This window comes from Anopheles stephensi, chromosome 2 (genome assembly GCF_013141755.1).
Source record: "Anopheles stephensi strain Indian chromosome 2, UCI_ANSTEP_V1.0, whole genome shotgun sequence".
In the NCBI taxonomy this organism is placed as follows: Eukaryota; Metazoa; Arthropoda; class Insecta; order Diptera; family Culicidae; genus Anopheles; species Anopheles stephensi.
Genome location: NC_050202.1, coordinates 28,349,817 through 28,365,634, shown reverse-complemented (window position 1 = coordinate 28,365,634; position 15,818 = coordinate 28,349,817). Strand labels below are relative to the sequence as shown.

Genomic DNA, 15,818 nt, shown 5'->3' with positions numbered 1-15,818 from the left:
AGAACATCTCATCCCGGCGCGTATGTTTCTTCCAACACTAAGCACCACACATAACCCTTGCTTGGTATAAGCCTTGACAAAATGATTATGAATGGTTGAATGGTGGCCGCTTGCAGCGTTATGCCGGCTGCCCGATGGCTGCGATTGACCCGGCACGCGAGGGAAAATAACAAATTTATACTCCCGGTAGCTGTCCGAGCTGGTACGTGCCGTGTGCGATAACGACCGGCCGGGGTTTCAGCGGTGGGGGGGACTAATAAGCTTTCGATGTTGCAGCATTGGCTGTCGTTTTTCCGGCTGCATTAGCAGCAACAGCTCTCCGGGATACCGGGACGCTCTCTCCGAAACTCTGATTAACATTCATAGTTCATCCGTCCGTCCGGTTCCACGGCGGCCGGCACGCTGCCATCGTTCAACGTCAAACTCGAAGCGACAAAACCACTGACCCGATGCGACAGCTACAAAATGAAAACTACAAATCGATAACCGGTTTGCCGATAAATCTATTTATCGTGCCGGTACACTCGTTATGCTACCCAGGGTTATGCGATTCGGTCATACAGTGTGCACCCGGTTGTTGCGTTTGCTTGTGCCCGGTGAGCACCGAATGCGAGGATTTATAATGAACGACTGAATAAATCAAAATTATAAAATCACTGCCAAATGAGGTGGAACTGGATAGAACCCGCCAGGGCAAAACAAAAGGGTAAGTTTTGAAGAAACCTAAGCAGGTGATCGAAATTTGAAATGAATGGTAATAGGAAGCATAAAGATAAGGTCAATATGGTACGAGTTTTTTGTTTGGTAAGAATGCGATTTAGATTGTGGTGAATGAAGGTCGGCTTTTAAGTTTTTGAAATTTTTAACTTTACTAACAAAAAAAGAGTCCACATGGAAGGTTGATCAAAAATAGGTAAAACCCATCAACTGGCACTTATAACCAATCAGACATTCAAGCATGGCATTTGGCAACGCATCTCGCAATAAGCTAACTGTGTGTGATTGCGACCTTAGAAACGATTAATTGCTGAACTTATTACAGTTCAGACGACCAGACTACGGCAGAGCAGTTACAGACATTACGGACCTTCTTCTTCTTCTTCTTCTTTGGCACTACATCCTCGAGAGGTCTCGGCCTGCCCTTTTCTGGCTTTCTGTGACTTAATTTTACCCGTAGAAAAGTAGTCAGCCCTTAAGTACAGGGGGAGGCGGTATGGATGGGATTTGAACCCCGGCCCTGCCGTGTGAAGACCGGCGCCGCTGTCGCCTCGGCCACCGGACGCGCCCATTACAGACCTACGAATGGCGTATTACGAACAACACAAGTCTGGTATAACTTACGTATAAGGGTTGGCACTTAGAAAGCTCTCGCTGATAGGCCTTCAAGGTGTTCAATTAAAAGAATCTTGCAGTTCTTGGTAACAACCAAAAAGTGAATAACTTGAGCTCTCGGAAGCCGAATAAGGTAAAGTATGTTGAGGAATAAGCAACACGGCCACGATATTATTTTTGTTAAATGGGAAATGTCAAGTCTGACAGTTGACAGAACATAGAATAAAGTTGTAACTACATCTGGCTGAACACTAGTATCGAAAGGACGTGTTTCTTGCTCTGTGCACAGATTATTCAACAAAGGATAGGTTAACTAATACAGTGGAAAGAAATAATAAAATTTCTTCTATAGCCTGCATCTTTATGCTCCAAACTCTTAATACCCAGTGCTACCCTAGGCAATCCTGTGCTACAGAGACTTCCAACTGGGAGCAGACTGAGCAGGCTGAGGAAGCACGATCCGTCCTGTGTAGCAGCAGTCCATGTGTCACCTTGTTTTGCACCAAGACGTACAGTGTCGACCGTTGGTTTGACGGCAATCTGCAGTTAGAAACGTTTCCCAGACCCTTTGTCACTCAGTGGAAGTTAACTCCATTGCCGCTATGGAAAAAGGAAGTCTTTCGATTATCATTCGCCGTAGACTTTTTGTAATGATGTGAGACATTGAAAGATTTGCCAGGTGTTGGACCTCAGTACGGCAGCAGGGATACGTTCAGAAAATGATACATGCTTGGTGGAGGTGTCCCAGCTCAAATAATTTTGTAAGTACCCATGTTCAGACACGCCACGATTCAACAGCAGTGCTGTAGTGTTGATTCGCGAATGTGAAGATTAAGCCCACTTCAAGTGCGTGGGCAGGTCAATTGAGGCAATGAGATTCGAAACCCCCCAAGTCCATCCAATACGAATGGTCAGAGATAGTAGACCTTAAGTTCAGATTTAACTGTTTATCCGACCTCCAAAAGTGTTCATCGATTCGTATTCCCTCCATACATTCTGTTCCTATTATAACAGGTCATATAGCTTTTAGCCATGGCATGTAGGAACTTTCTAAAATATAAAAAGCTTTTGAGTTCTAAAGTCACTTAAAAATTGCAGTGTCTAAATGAATAGCATTTGTTCCGCTTATAATAAATTTATATAACGCTTTAATAAAAAGCAAAACTGAGTACATTCATGTCATGGTTTAAATGTTTGATTTTTTTTAAACTATTTTGGTAACATTATCTCCACTTCATAAATAGTATCAAAACTGAGCTCTAACTTGGTTTATAATAACAGCAGCCTTTCCAAAGACACCATATCCAACGGCACCAGAAGCATACATCAATGGTAATGGGAAGATTATCTACATATCTTATGATCGTGATTTTTGCCTATATTCAGGGGAACCTATAAGCTATTGTAAGGCACAAAAAGAAGACACCCGAAACAGCGCCCTAAACCATGTTTGACAGACGTGATAAATTCGCAAACAAACTGTTCGACAACCGTCCAACTCCAAGCCGATGGTTGAAGCAATCGATTGGACGGTGCGTTACGTTACACATACGCATCGCATAGATAAACGCGCTCGAGAGCATCCCCGGGATTGGCCCCCGATGAAGCTATCACGGTGAATTTATGATGGAATATTAAATAAGTCTCGCTCAACCATGCCCGGGTAGGATCGATATTATGACTTAAGGAAGGTATGTGAAGGTGAATCAAATAGGAACAAAAAACATTGAACATTAGATAGGAATTGGTTTGTGCAAGGGCATTATTAAGAGTGACGATATTTTCGTTTTTTTTTTGAGGATTTGTACAGCAAATTTATTTGATTTTATTTTACATAAAATGTTCATGAAACAAAATGCTAGTTAAAAATACTTCACCGTTTCGCAATCAAACTTAATCCAGCGAAAATTTAATTTTTGGCATAAGCTTTCCTATCTCGAAGAGCATAAAAACTCGATGCAATTTAATCCCTAAGCTACTACGGCACCACCATTTAGCGCTGCAATTAAGTGTAAAATTGGCAGAAAGGAATTAATCGTTGGTGATTTAGCAAATTGGAAACTGTTATCACTTCATACCGACGGTAGGGTTTCGTGCTGACACCAAAAAAGGCGCACGGTAAGGTTGGACGATGCGCTCGTTCGAGAGCAGATGAAATGGAATTGAAAATTTCCCCACGGAGCGGCACACCATTTAATCCCTTTTTTCGTCCAACTGTTGGCTGTGGAGGATGGGATATTATCCACGGTGCTGTAAAACGGAGCGACACATTAATGGTTGATTTGTGAAGCCATGTGAGTGTGTGCAGTATGAAGGTTTGTTGCACTCATTTTGTGTGCTAGAGGTGGAGAAAGAAATAGATTGGTAAAAGGACTTTCCTAAAACTGCTTTATTTTGAGGAAACTTATAATTGGTTTTCCACCGAATATAAATATTTTCAATATTCATTGCTGCTATATTAAATGGGCAGTCGATAGTAATTTTAAAGTCGGCCAGAATGCTATAATTATTGCTTATCAACTAAAAGAAAAAGTAATACAGGGTGTTCCGGAGATATTTGACGCTTTTTCCATAGTTTTTTGACACGTTCTCAGCTGTTTTTGTTCTCGCCCTGCAGATTTTCTTAGGAGGAGGTCTTGGCACGTCTTTATTGGCTTCTCTTTACTTAAATGTACTATTAGGAGGATAGCTAGTCCTGTGTCTAGGGAAGCGGTTCGGATAGGAATCTATATCCTGTCCTACCCTGAGTACACTGGCGCTGTAACCGTCTCAGTCACCGGACCGCCCCATTTATTGTTCACCCGCTTTCATGAGTATGATAAACGCATATTATCTTTAACAATACTGAAAAACAGGTGATTAAAATAAATAACATATTATCTTTACAGCTTAATAAGCAGTCACAAAAATTAAAATTGTTACGATGAATTTTACTAGCAGCGTACCAAAATGAAAGTAAAATCAGCAAACAAATATAAAACATACATAGAAACACGTCATAAAAAAGAGAAAAAAATGATAAAACCACGTCAAAGAATCTCGGAACAAAACAAAAGATTCTAGAAACATTTAAAATATCCCGGGAAGAGAAGAAATATCTGGGAAAAAGTTAAAAAAAAAAGTAAAATGATCACAAAAATATCTGGGAATACGTCGACCCGAACGCGTTTGGGATACCCTGCACATAGTAACTGTTTTAAAATCGAGCATTTTTTTCCTGGAATGAAAGTAAAATAATTACTTTCGATAGTACTTTCATAATGAAAATTCCAACTTCGGTAAATAACATAATTTCGAAGAGTAGATGGAGGCATTAAAGTGAATTTGGAGAAGTTTGATAATTTAATTGCTTGATGTTTTTTAACTAAGACTAGACACTAGCCCAAACGATTGCATTGCTACGGTTTGCTTTATTATGTTCACAAGCACATAATTATTCCTTTAGAATACTTAAGCACGACTAATTTACTATAATATTTTAAGAAAGTTGTTCAAATGAATTAACCAAATGATTGGTAATCGTTCCGGAAAGGTTTTTTTTTAATGTGGTTTTAAAATTTCATATATAAAAATACATAAAAATGTTGGACAATTTTAGATGTGATACACTTTCATCCACAAGAAAAGCTACTCCCTGGGATGGGTGAAATGTATACTGAACTTAAGCATAAAAGACACAATATTCTCATGGGCAAAGTTTTCACTCGTTTCGCCATGTTTTCATCCGATTTTCCGCGCTCCACACTCCTTGCCGGCTACCTTTTCTCTCATTATATATGACCAAATTTTAATCGGTTTTGTCGAAAAGAGTGTTGTTTTTTACCTAGATCGGTTTGTTCGCTCTCGGCAGACGGCGGAACTTTATATTTTCCCTCGTTTCGGTAAGCATTCGTTCATAAAGTAGACCCACACTCACACACGCCGCTTCTTTGTGTGGCTTACCTTTGTGTCGTTTTGTTAAATTTCCTGCGAGGCATCACTCGTTGAAAAAAAGAGGGGAAACATTGGGGGAGCTACCTGGTCTGGCTGTAGTTGATGAAATTGGAAGAAAAAGGATTTTTTTATAATTCCTATGGTTTTAATAAAATTAAATCGAAATGGTCAAATTCAAAAGGAAGCCAGGTATCTGTGCGAGCTGGAAGAATTAGTATTCTTTTAAGAGACCGCAGTTATGTTTTTGAAAATGTATGAAGCGACCGAAAAGGATTACACTTTTCTGGTTGAAATTTCGTGGAAAGGATTAATGTGAAACCAACAAAGTATTGGTTTTATTTTATGCCAATCGTTATTGTTAGTTGATTTTAAAGGAAATTTAAATTTCGGAAGAAAAAGCTTTGAAATTTTTTTTTTAATAGTCATATGGACATACCATATTGTTGAGATGGTTCTCAGCTCGATGATTACTATTGCTATTATAATTTATTTATTTTTTTATTTATAACTACGTAAAGTCTGCCTGAAGGCTAAACATACAAAGTTACAATCTACTTAAAACTAGTTTGTGCTAAATTTCGAGGGGAGGGAATTGATTAGGGGAATAACGAGAGGATCTTAACATGGAGCGGAATGATGGTAATGAGTGGTGAAAATAAAAAACATGAGACGAGGCATTAAACAAACGAAGTGCACGCAAGAACGGGTCATTACGACCAATCGAGGTACGGCGTCTTGGTATTGTTAGAGGCGGATGAATACGAACGGAACGGTTGGGAACATAGAATGGGATGGAGTAGAGCAGAGAAGGGGCCTCAATACAATCGAGCAAGAGGTAGGCGACAAATATGGTTTGGGATTGGGAAAGATGGACCTCAAGAGTGTTCAGGCCGAGCAGCTGACACCTAGACTCATAATCGGGCAGGGAGCTAGAGGATCTATCAAGCACGTTGCCAACCGCAAACCTGGTGAAAGATCTCGCTGGACCCGCTCGTTACGTTTCATATGGACCCGAGCCGTAGGAGACCATATTACTGAGCAATACTCCAGCAAAGACCTGACCAGTGAACAGTGTAGCGCTTTCAAACACAAAGGATCGGAAAAGTCACGTGCAATACGTTTAAGGATAGCCAGTGTTTAGTAAGTACTAGCATACTCGGTTGATTGGGGTTTAGCTGTAGCTCAATCGTGTTTCTGATGTCTCGTGACGAATGGAGCTCTGTTGTTCTATGTACTGTGTACTTCGTGTACACATTCAACCTTTGCAACCTGTCTAAGTAAAAGGGAAAGTCAACACCTAAAAGTGTAAGCAATGCTCTCTTGCAAGTTTGAAGATTTAACACACTACTCGATCGAGGTTATTATGTGTGTCAATAGGTGTCATAGCAGAACTCTCTTCATCTCTCTTCATCCACTGTTACGACAATCGCTGTTGTCTCAGCCAAAAAAAAAAGAGATGTGATCTGGAAGCTTAATGACACAGTTTAATGTCCTTGAGTATAAACCACAGCCAGCGGATTCATTGTGAACTGTGCTACCATGCATAAAGAGGTGGTGATGATGACAATATTTTCTATAGATCAGTTCTTTGAAGCATTTTGTTTTTTTCTCTGGTAGAGGTGAGGCGCCAGTGGCGTCAAATTCAAATCCCTTCGGGACCGTTTCTCCGGCATGAGGACTGACTATCTAACTACGATTTATAATTAAGGGTAATAAGCCCGAAATGGCAGGCATGATTCAAGAGATCGTTAGGCCAAGAGGTGAAAGGTAGTAATGCATCCAGCTTAAAAGTTTTGGTTTAATGATTAGTCTTCTGTTGGACTGATCCGATTCCAGGCACGATCACCTTTTCGTGTCTGTTTTAAGGATTTATTGGCTCATAGATAGATCAATCTATCTATCTTTCGTTCCTGTTTTTCAATGAGTCGTCCGCCACAAGTATGAAGATCATTTAATTTATGGCAGGCCTTTTTGTGCCAGTATGAACGTTCTACTTTCAATGAGACCACCAAACCAGGATCGTAGGGATGCTTTTGGAGATATCGAGAAGATAAATCATTCAATCCCAGCTCGAAAGGTCTCGTCCTGCCATTTTAAGCTCCCTGTGACTTGATTTTAAACGTAGCTGGATTGTCAGTGCTGCGTGCGAGGAGGCGTTTTGAGTGGGATTTGAATCCCGGCTCTGCTATGTGAAGAACTCCAAGCGTCCAAAACTCTGCCAACGAACTAAACAGAAGTGAAGAGCGGGAGTGAGAATAGTTCACTCGATGAAATCATCTTCAAAAGCACTTTATTCATCCGCTTTCTCGTAACTATGTGCAGCATCCCTGCTATACATCTCAAAAACACCTCATGAAAACATACTCTTTATAAACACGTACGTAGGAACGGTCAATCACACCAGAATCTTACGCAACTATTATTTAAACTCAAGCACCCTATACCCCACCAAGAACAGCATATTCAGCAAATTTGACCAAACATCCATTTCAATAAGAACATTAAAAACCGACTAGCGCACTCGGCTAGCGAGTTGCGCAAGGCAATACGAAACGCAGCAATCGATCGCACTGCGACCAACTGATCCATAGCGACACATTTTATGCAAGCGCAGCTTTCGATCGCCCCGAAACAAGCAAATCAATGAATGATTATTTCATATCAGCAGGTTAACGAATAAAGAAACGGAAACGACTCAAAACAAAACCACCCTTAGGAAAATTCCATAAGTAACTTGATTCTTTTGTTTACAACGAAGCGCTTTGCTCTTGCCGTCACCCAAGAATTTACTCAATAACGTAAAGAGTTTTAACCTAACATAAGGCGAATAAACTAACCATAAACTAAGAAATTTTTGGTATAAATTAAACTGTCTTCCCCAGCCAACGAGAGAGTTGGTTCTGGGCTGAGACTTGACGCAATTCAAATCTGACGTCCAATTCCTTTCAAGAGCTTTGAGAGTCCCCCTACCCAAGGTAAGGCCTTAAAGACTCCAACGAGCCAGTAAGGGATGTTCCTTCTGAATATCTAGAGTCGCCTGGCCGACTCAACGCCGATGAGCTTCGAGTGTCCCCCTACCAAAGGTAAGGCCTCGATGTCTCCAACAATCCAGTAAGGAAGATTCTCACCTAGAATCTTCACGATTGCCTGGACAATCGATAAAGGGAAGAATTGGTTCGCTCAGCAAGTTGCTGTTCGTCGCTCTTGTCGAAACCCAAATGCACCACGTAAGTACGACGCGACTCAAATCGAATATGCGCAAAGCCCCGTCGTAAAAGACCGACCGACCCCGCTTATCACATGGTGACCGCTTTCCTCCATGTTACTTGGCGACCGTATTTCCTCCATATTACATGGCGACCGTCGCTTTAAAACCCCGATCGATCTCCCATATTACATATGCCACATAATTGTTTTAAATAATTATAAAATTCTTTTATTTTACCCTAAATTCAAAGAAAAAAGTACATTTAATGAAAAATAATAAATCTTCAAAAGTATTGACCATAAGTTTTCTCTTATTAAATTGCAGATAAAGGACATTACCATTTGAACAGACCTGATGCATGACGCCCTATCATACTGGTAAGTTAAGAACCCCTAATATTGTTCATTGTTGATCGATTTCGTTAGAGTTAAACTATTTTACCAAATATAACTATCTCATGTGACATCATATTTATAAAATGAAATAACTTTTTTAACACTCTCTTTTCCGTTAATCCATTTAATCTGACTGGCAGCAGCAAAAAAGAACAAAACCTCGCCATTGAAATGAATTTTGGTTTCATTAATTCTTCACTATTGTTATGCCATTTTATACTGTTTCGCTGTTAAGCTAATTTCTACGTTGGCATTCCTTGAAAACGGTGAATATTAGCTGAACGTCAGATGTCAGTAGATTCAAATTACATTATTGACATTTACAGGTCCGCAAACCGAACACAAAAAGTAGGGACCATTTTTCGCAGCATAGTGTTCAGCAATGAATGGGCGATATAAACAACTTTTTTTTGCCTGGCGGGAACAAAATGGATGACGTCAAATTTTGAAGTCTAATTCCCACAATAACGACCCGTATATACTTTATTTTGTCGTTTGGTCGTTCATTCATCCCTGGGGCAAGGAACGATATCGCTTGTAATCAGATATTCGATGATGATAGCACACCAAATTGACAATATTGAATGGCGAGAATGGGAGTGATTTTGGGAAAGTCCGTAGGGAAGGGTGGATACCCACCGATCTGCGTCCGTTCAAGCAAAGTTGAAAACAATTCAAAAATTGAGAACTGAAATAGAAAACGAACGAAAACCGACGAAAAAAAATCTCCAAATCAATTCATTGCAACATAAAACAATACCCCGGCTTGGAGGTCAAACATCGAAACTCGAGTGTTTTGTTGTAGAAATGTAACGCGTAGGTCGCTCTTTATTGGAAATACAAAAATGGTTCTTCCATTTCAGCTTCAGTTTTGCGCGTATACCCCTGGGCTGGGTTTTTCGAGCGCAAATTCAAATGGGAACACGGTTTTGCTTTTTGCCGGATCGGCTGACAGTTTAATTTTATTTGCAAATTTGTCATTTCGTGCAACTAAAAATCGATCTCCCGTGCAGAGATGACAGGCTTTATGTGGATTTTTTGTAATTGTTGTTTTGCTTGAAACTGAGTAACGTTTGATGGTGTGCTGATACAAAATGTGCCGGCTGCTAGCAAATGCAATGGTAAAATATTACACCCTATTTCAAATGAAACTTTGTTTGGTTACTGGTTGCCTTTAGCAGGAGATTAAAATTTCGATGCAATGTTGTGTTACGATGCATTTATTTGCTTAGCTGTCTTAATTGAAATACTCTGGTTCGGTGACAGATTTAGAGTCATTACATTTTGTTTGTATTTTGATTTTAATTTTATGTTGACTGATGAAAGATGGGGTTTTGCTGGTAAAACATTGATGCACATATAACATAAATTTATCAATTATTTACACTAATCGAGTATTTGAAAATGTAAGAGATAACTTTGTGATAAGATTAAAAATTTTGTACATAAAAGTTTGTATTAATTATTATAAATATTGTTTTATTTATTTGGTTATTTATCTGTTTGTTTAATTACTTATTTAAAGTCATCTAGCCTGCATGCTGCCTACATAACTACCCTTACACAGCATGACATGAAAACCAGTACAACAAAACAAAAAACACCTTCACAGAAAACAAAAACATAAATAGAGAACCAGAAAGTGTGGATTTTTCAATCTCAATACGTGCTACGGAAGAATTGTTTGCTTATATTTGCTTTGCTTAAATTGTTAATGCTTATCTAATGAGATTGGCTGAATTTTTTACCAATCACTAGAATCACTAGTTCCAAATTTAGTCAAACTAAATTAAGTACCTAATGTCCTGTCTAGACCTTCTGTTAATCCAAAGAACCTGACATTTTATTTGTTCGAGATTTTACCGGGTATTTCGAGCTTATGTTGAATAATGTTCCATCATTCGCCCATCTGGAGGGATTCCAGTCCGAATAACAGGTACCTAGGGGTACGTGGCACCACAAGACCAAGATACTTCTTCCTCTTCTTCTTTCTTGGCCTGACGATCGCTTAGGTTATGCCTGCCCTTTCTGGCATACAAAAACTTAATAATTCCACGTAGTTGGATAGCCAGTCCTCACTATGGGAGAACGGACCAGATGGGATTTGAACCCTGGTCTAACCATATGGAGACAGGCACCGCTTATTTTTTGTCCTTCATTGTGATGAACCTCATGTCATAGAGGGCTCCAAATTGTGACATGTTGATTATTTTCGAACAAGATAATAAAGAACACCTCCACTCATACCATCCTTTTATAAAATCATATGAGAATGTATCTGAAGAAAATATACCGTTTTTTGGAATAAAAAACATGATCTGAGTACTAGCAAGAGTCTCAGCAAAGGATATCTTATTTAAAACTCACTATTTTAACCTTGATGGATCTCCTTGGATGGATTTAACCTTGATCCATATCAAGGATAAAGTCCGGTTCCTTTACTGCTTCATAACTTATCTTAATTTGAGTCAACTCTACCTGAAAAAAGTTAATTTAAATACCCCACGACAATATTTTTTATTTTTATTTAATTAATTGATGATTACAGTCAGACGCCGTGTTGTCATCACCGCGTGTGATGACTGCGAATCATAAATTCACAAAAAAGAACAATTAAAGAAAATTAACAAGGCATTTCCTCCTTGTTATTTGCCATATCCCGGGCATGCTCGGGTGAAACAAACAAGCACAGTTATTTGGACAGTACAAACATGAAATTTCTCGACCAGCAATGACACAGCCCGTGATCGACCAAGTCAGCATCGAATCCAAAAGCGAATCCCACCTCGCAACAACAGAAGTGACTCCACTGTTTACGAGGCTGTACCCACCGACCATTCCCGGACCCAACGCCAACACAGGTGTACCCGCTGCATCAAAGCTTGTCAAACATTGAGCCGAGCAATAATATGATTTTCATGGTAAGGAAATCCTGACTCTTAACAGCCTTCGGGGATCTTAGTGCTTCAATAGCGCTAAGGCTATCTGTAAAAATGAAGTACTGATCCGAAGGTCTCGCTGCTATAATCAATAGTGCGTACAAGATTGCGGCTAGTTCTGCGGTGTAGATACTACACGGCTCCCGCAATTTGAAAAATGCTTCGGCGGACTCACTAAAAACGCCGAAGCCGGTGCCCTCCTTAGAAGATGATCAATCAGTTTAATACTGGCTACTTTGGTCTAAATGGCCATACTTATCCCTGAAAATGCCCGGAACTATCATCGGACGAAGATCATTCGGTATGGTATCAATTTCCTCGTGCAACGAGGGTTCTGTTGTTAATAGGGAACTGTAGGTCTCAGGAAGGGCAGCACGGTTCAATGCCTGTGGAGCGCTAGGATGCACCTGTAAGGCAACAAAATCTTCATAGATTTTCAAGATCTTGCTCTTAGACCATGACAATAAAATATATAGCCAAAAAATTATAACCCATTGAAAAGGCATGCCCCAACAATCGAAACAACTGCTGATCAATTCTGAGTTATTGAATTTCACTAAAAAATGTACTTTTGAACGATTGCTGGAAGAATACAGCAACAAACGTTTAAAGATTTGTGTGAGACCCAACAACCAGGACACAAACACTTGAGTTTTCTTGATCTCATGGACAGAAAAGACCAACATCAAGACGGAATAATGTTCAAGCAACTTACAGTTAAAGTTTTAAAGTCGTACAGTAGCTTGAACGAAATTAAAGGTGAGCGTTACACAAACGAAAGGCTGAGGCTCCATTCCTGAAGGATCTTTATTAATTGACCGTTGCTGGAACGTATAACAATTGGAGACTAATACTTATTTTTAAACATGTTTGTCCTCCGCACATAACAACAATAAATCACCATTAATATTATAAGCACCATATGAAATTTGCATTCACTAGTACAGATTCCAACTAATCAACATAAACTGGTTGACTGGCACGCTCGAAACGTAATTTCCATAAACTAACCATTCCAGTAAATTTAAACTCACGCTTCTGGCGTTGAACGCTTAACAAAACACTTTAACAAAAATGCTGCGAAATGTTTTCCACCAAACCGCTCCAACCGATGGATGATCACGGGTTTTTCCAAAGCATCGCTAATGAGCCAATTTCTTACTGATTTATTAATAGAATTTGTCAATACGGGTACGGAGCAGAAGAGCCGGCGCCCAAGGTCCCATCTGCTCATCGCGCTGCTACGCGGTCGGTCAAAATGAACTATTAATTTAGCGAAAATAAGCACCGCTTATACTTCATTTTCTAAAGCTCTGTCTGTCGGTTGGTGTGCGCTAGATATTCTCCATTTTCTCTCGTTCAGTTTTGCCCTCGAGATTGGCAAAACAACATGCACGGCTCGTCAATGCTATCGATAACACGGCCAATGTCAATCGTAGGCAATGGCAAACGCTACCTCGCCTCGGGATGTTGGCAAACGGCACCGGGAGGTGGAGGTTCTTTTTTGTAGCCGTGATTGGAGATTTTTCACCTCATTGCTTATTGGATGTGCTGAAAATCCTTGAATCAACACCAACACCACCGTTCACACTCAAGCAACACGCCATGGGAAGGATGTTTTTGACGCCTTTTTTTCGTTTGTTTGCTTCGTTTTCTCTGCTGTTGATGAGCTCTTAAGCTATGTGAGAGAGCTTCATGAAGATTTTTGGCATGTGTATGAAGAGGTGGCTTACGGGAACTTTGCTAGCAACGAACGGTAAACACCATTATGGTAGGTTGTGCAAAGAAATTTCGCGACGCTCGGTCTTAAGTAGGATTGTTTTCATCGATGTCTGTATACTCATCATGCGACAACCTGAAATGTTAGCGAAAGGAGCTGTTTGTTTGTCCGGACGCATGTCACGATGCCTAGGATCAAGGTTCAGGTAGCAGATTGCTTGGGCTGTTCGACAACAAATGGATCGAAGAGTCAAAATCGGTCTGAGGGATGCCGAGGAAGCAGCTGGGTTTAAACTTGGTAATTTCGCTCAAAGACACTATCGCTCAAGAGGCTCATTTGCTGGTGCGATGTGTATCCAAGCTAATCAAAGCTAATTGTATTTAAATTGATCAACGTGGTTGAATCCTCTCGCTACAATTCGTCTGTAGGGTTGAAATTCGAACTCTTGAGAACATTCCCTTTTCCCAGCACATTCCCTTTTCCCAGCCCTTTTTTCATGAAAGCGTAGGAATTAATCTGAAAGTAATATCACCGTCTGAGCTCACCAATGCCTAATCAATGCCATAGGCACGCAGAATGATGGGTTTTTAATGGCCATCGTCCAGCTACGATCAAGTTTGCGCTTACCCAGTGCAATGATGAAGCAATTTTTGTCAAGCTTCTGCTACATTAGCGCCAAGGAAACCAGCACGTCCAGCACCACTAGGTAGCTGGCCTTACTTCCCGCATCACGCAATTTTCCGTTCTATTTCCCACCCGAAGTTCTTTTGGCTGATGATTTTTCATCGCAGCGCTGCCACCTTTCACCGGTTCTGTTTACGTTTTACGTTTTGTACTAAATGGTTTTTACTGGTTTCGTTTCCTTTTTCTTTCACGGCCCCTTCCTGAGAACCTTTCTAGCTTATCCGTTATCGGTGAATCGAAATTTAAAAGCTCATCAACGAGCTCGCTTTTGCGCTACAGAACGGCAACTCGGCACAGTCCAACGGCGTGAAATCAGTCGAAACTAATGCCTCTCCACAGCGATTGCAAAACCCGTGTCTTTATGGAGCTATCGGGAGCTGCTTTCCTATCTACCATTCGTCAGCGAGCGTGTCCTGATCCTCTGGAAACTTCTGGCACACAAATTGAACGACTCGGTCAGGCCGTGGTTGGTGGTTTTTTCCGGACATCCCCTGGAAGGTGGTGCTGATTGTCAATGAGGATAGTCGGATTGGAGCGCGGATTGAGCTTTCGCTCAGTGCTGCCCGCACTAAAACCTCGTGTGCCCTGGGTGCAGAAACCGACGGTGACGGGAAACACTACACTCATCAGAAAGGGACTGGCGGTTTGATCCGCTTCGTTAGCTAGCAACAACTCAACCGACCCAGGGAAGGCAACCGGCGTAACAAGACAATTTCGTAGCGTAGCTTTCAACGTCGATCCGGTCTGAAATTGGTCTAGCTTTTGTCAGAGCGAACTGCACGAAAGAAACGAAACGCCCGCCACGAAGTATTCGTAAAGCTTGGGATAAAGAGACAGAGCTTCCGTTTCCGGTTTCAGAAATGCCTTTCAATGCTACCGGCAAGGATGTGTGTGAGTCTGCTTCCTTCCGATTGCGAATGAATCCATTGTAGAACCGGGCGAGGGAAAAAAGGCGTTAGTCCTCATTCGCCACCTAATAGAAAGATGTTGAAGATGAGAATCGTACACGTCCTATTGTTTATTAGCAGCGGTAAAGCCATGCTAGCAGATGGCACTGATATATACTTCCGGTTAGGTTACCCATCAACAAACAGCCCGAAGGCCTTATAATTCATAGGTGGTGCAGAAATAGTAAAGAACAGTGCGGGGAATGTTGTTAATCATATCATTAAGCATTGAATAGAGGGTGCTCAAGGTGAGTTTGAAAGTTTCCTACCAAAACAAAAAGATGTATTAAGGAAATTCATCATAAGGATTAAGGAAATAAGGAGGAAAGAATAGCTTCCAATTGCAATCATTCAAAATATCCGCCTTCTTGGTTCTGGCATCTGAAGCAAGCGCTATATCCGTGTCCCTATGAAGGGCCGTAAAAATGGATACAATGTTTGTATCCAATTCCACTTTCCACTCGGCCATGAACAAAATAGTCTAAAGGGCTCAGATCTAAGAATTTGGGAGGTCTTTTTCCAGGAAAATTCGACAGCCATGCGTCGGTCAAACGCAATCCAAAATTCTACTGGGGGTCTTTCTTTTCTTTCTTTCTTTTTCTTTATGATGTCCCGGTTCTGCTTTTTGGCATGGAGCGTCATAATGTACCTGATTCGGTT

The 15,818-nt window shown here is 40.7% G+C and overlaps 1 protein-coding gene across 10 annotated transcripts in view; it reads left to right on the top strand.

Moving 5' to 3' along the window:
* The window catches only part of LOC118506050 (hemicentin-2-like), a 283,028-nt gene that overhangs the window by 90,238 nt on the left and 176,972 nt on the right, over window positions 1–15,818 (top strand). For 2 of the 10 annotated variants that reach the window (XM_036042684.1, XM_036042693.1), the window contains exon 3: window positions 8,798–8,850. The exons of the other annotated variants lie outside the window; for them this stretch is intronic. The gene's annotated coding sequence lies outside the window, so the exon portion shown is untranslated. The remainder of the gene's footprint in view (window positions 1–8,797; window positions 8,851–15,818) is intronic. 10 annotated transcript variants of the gene reach the window in all.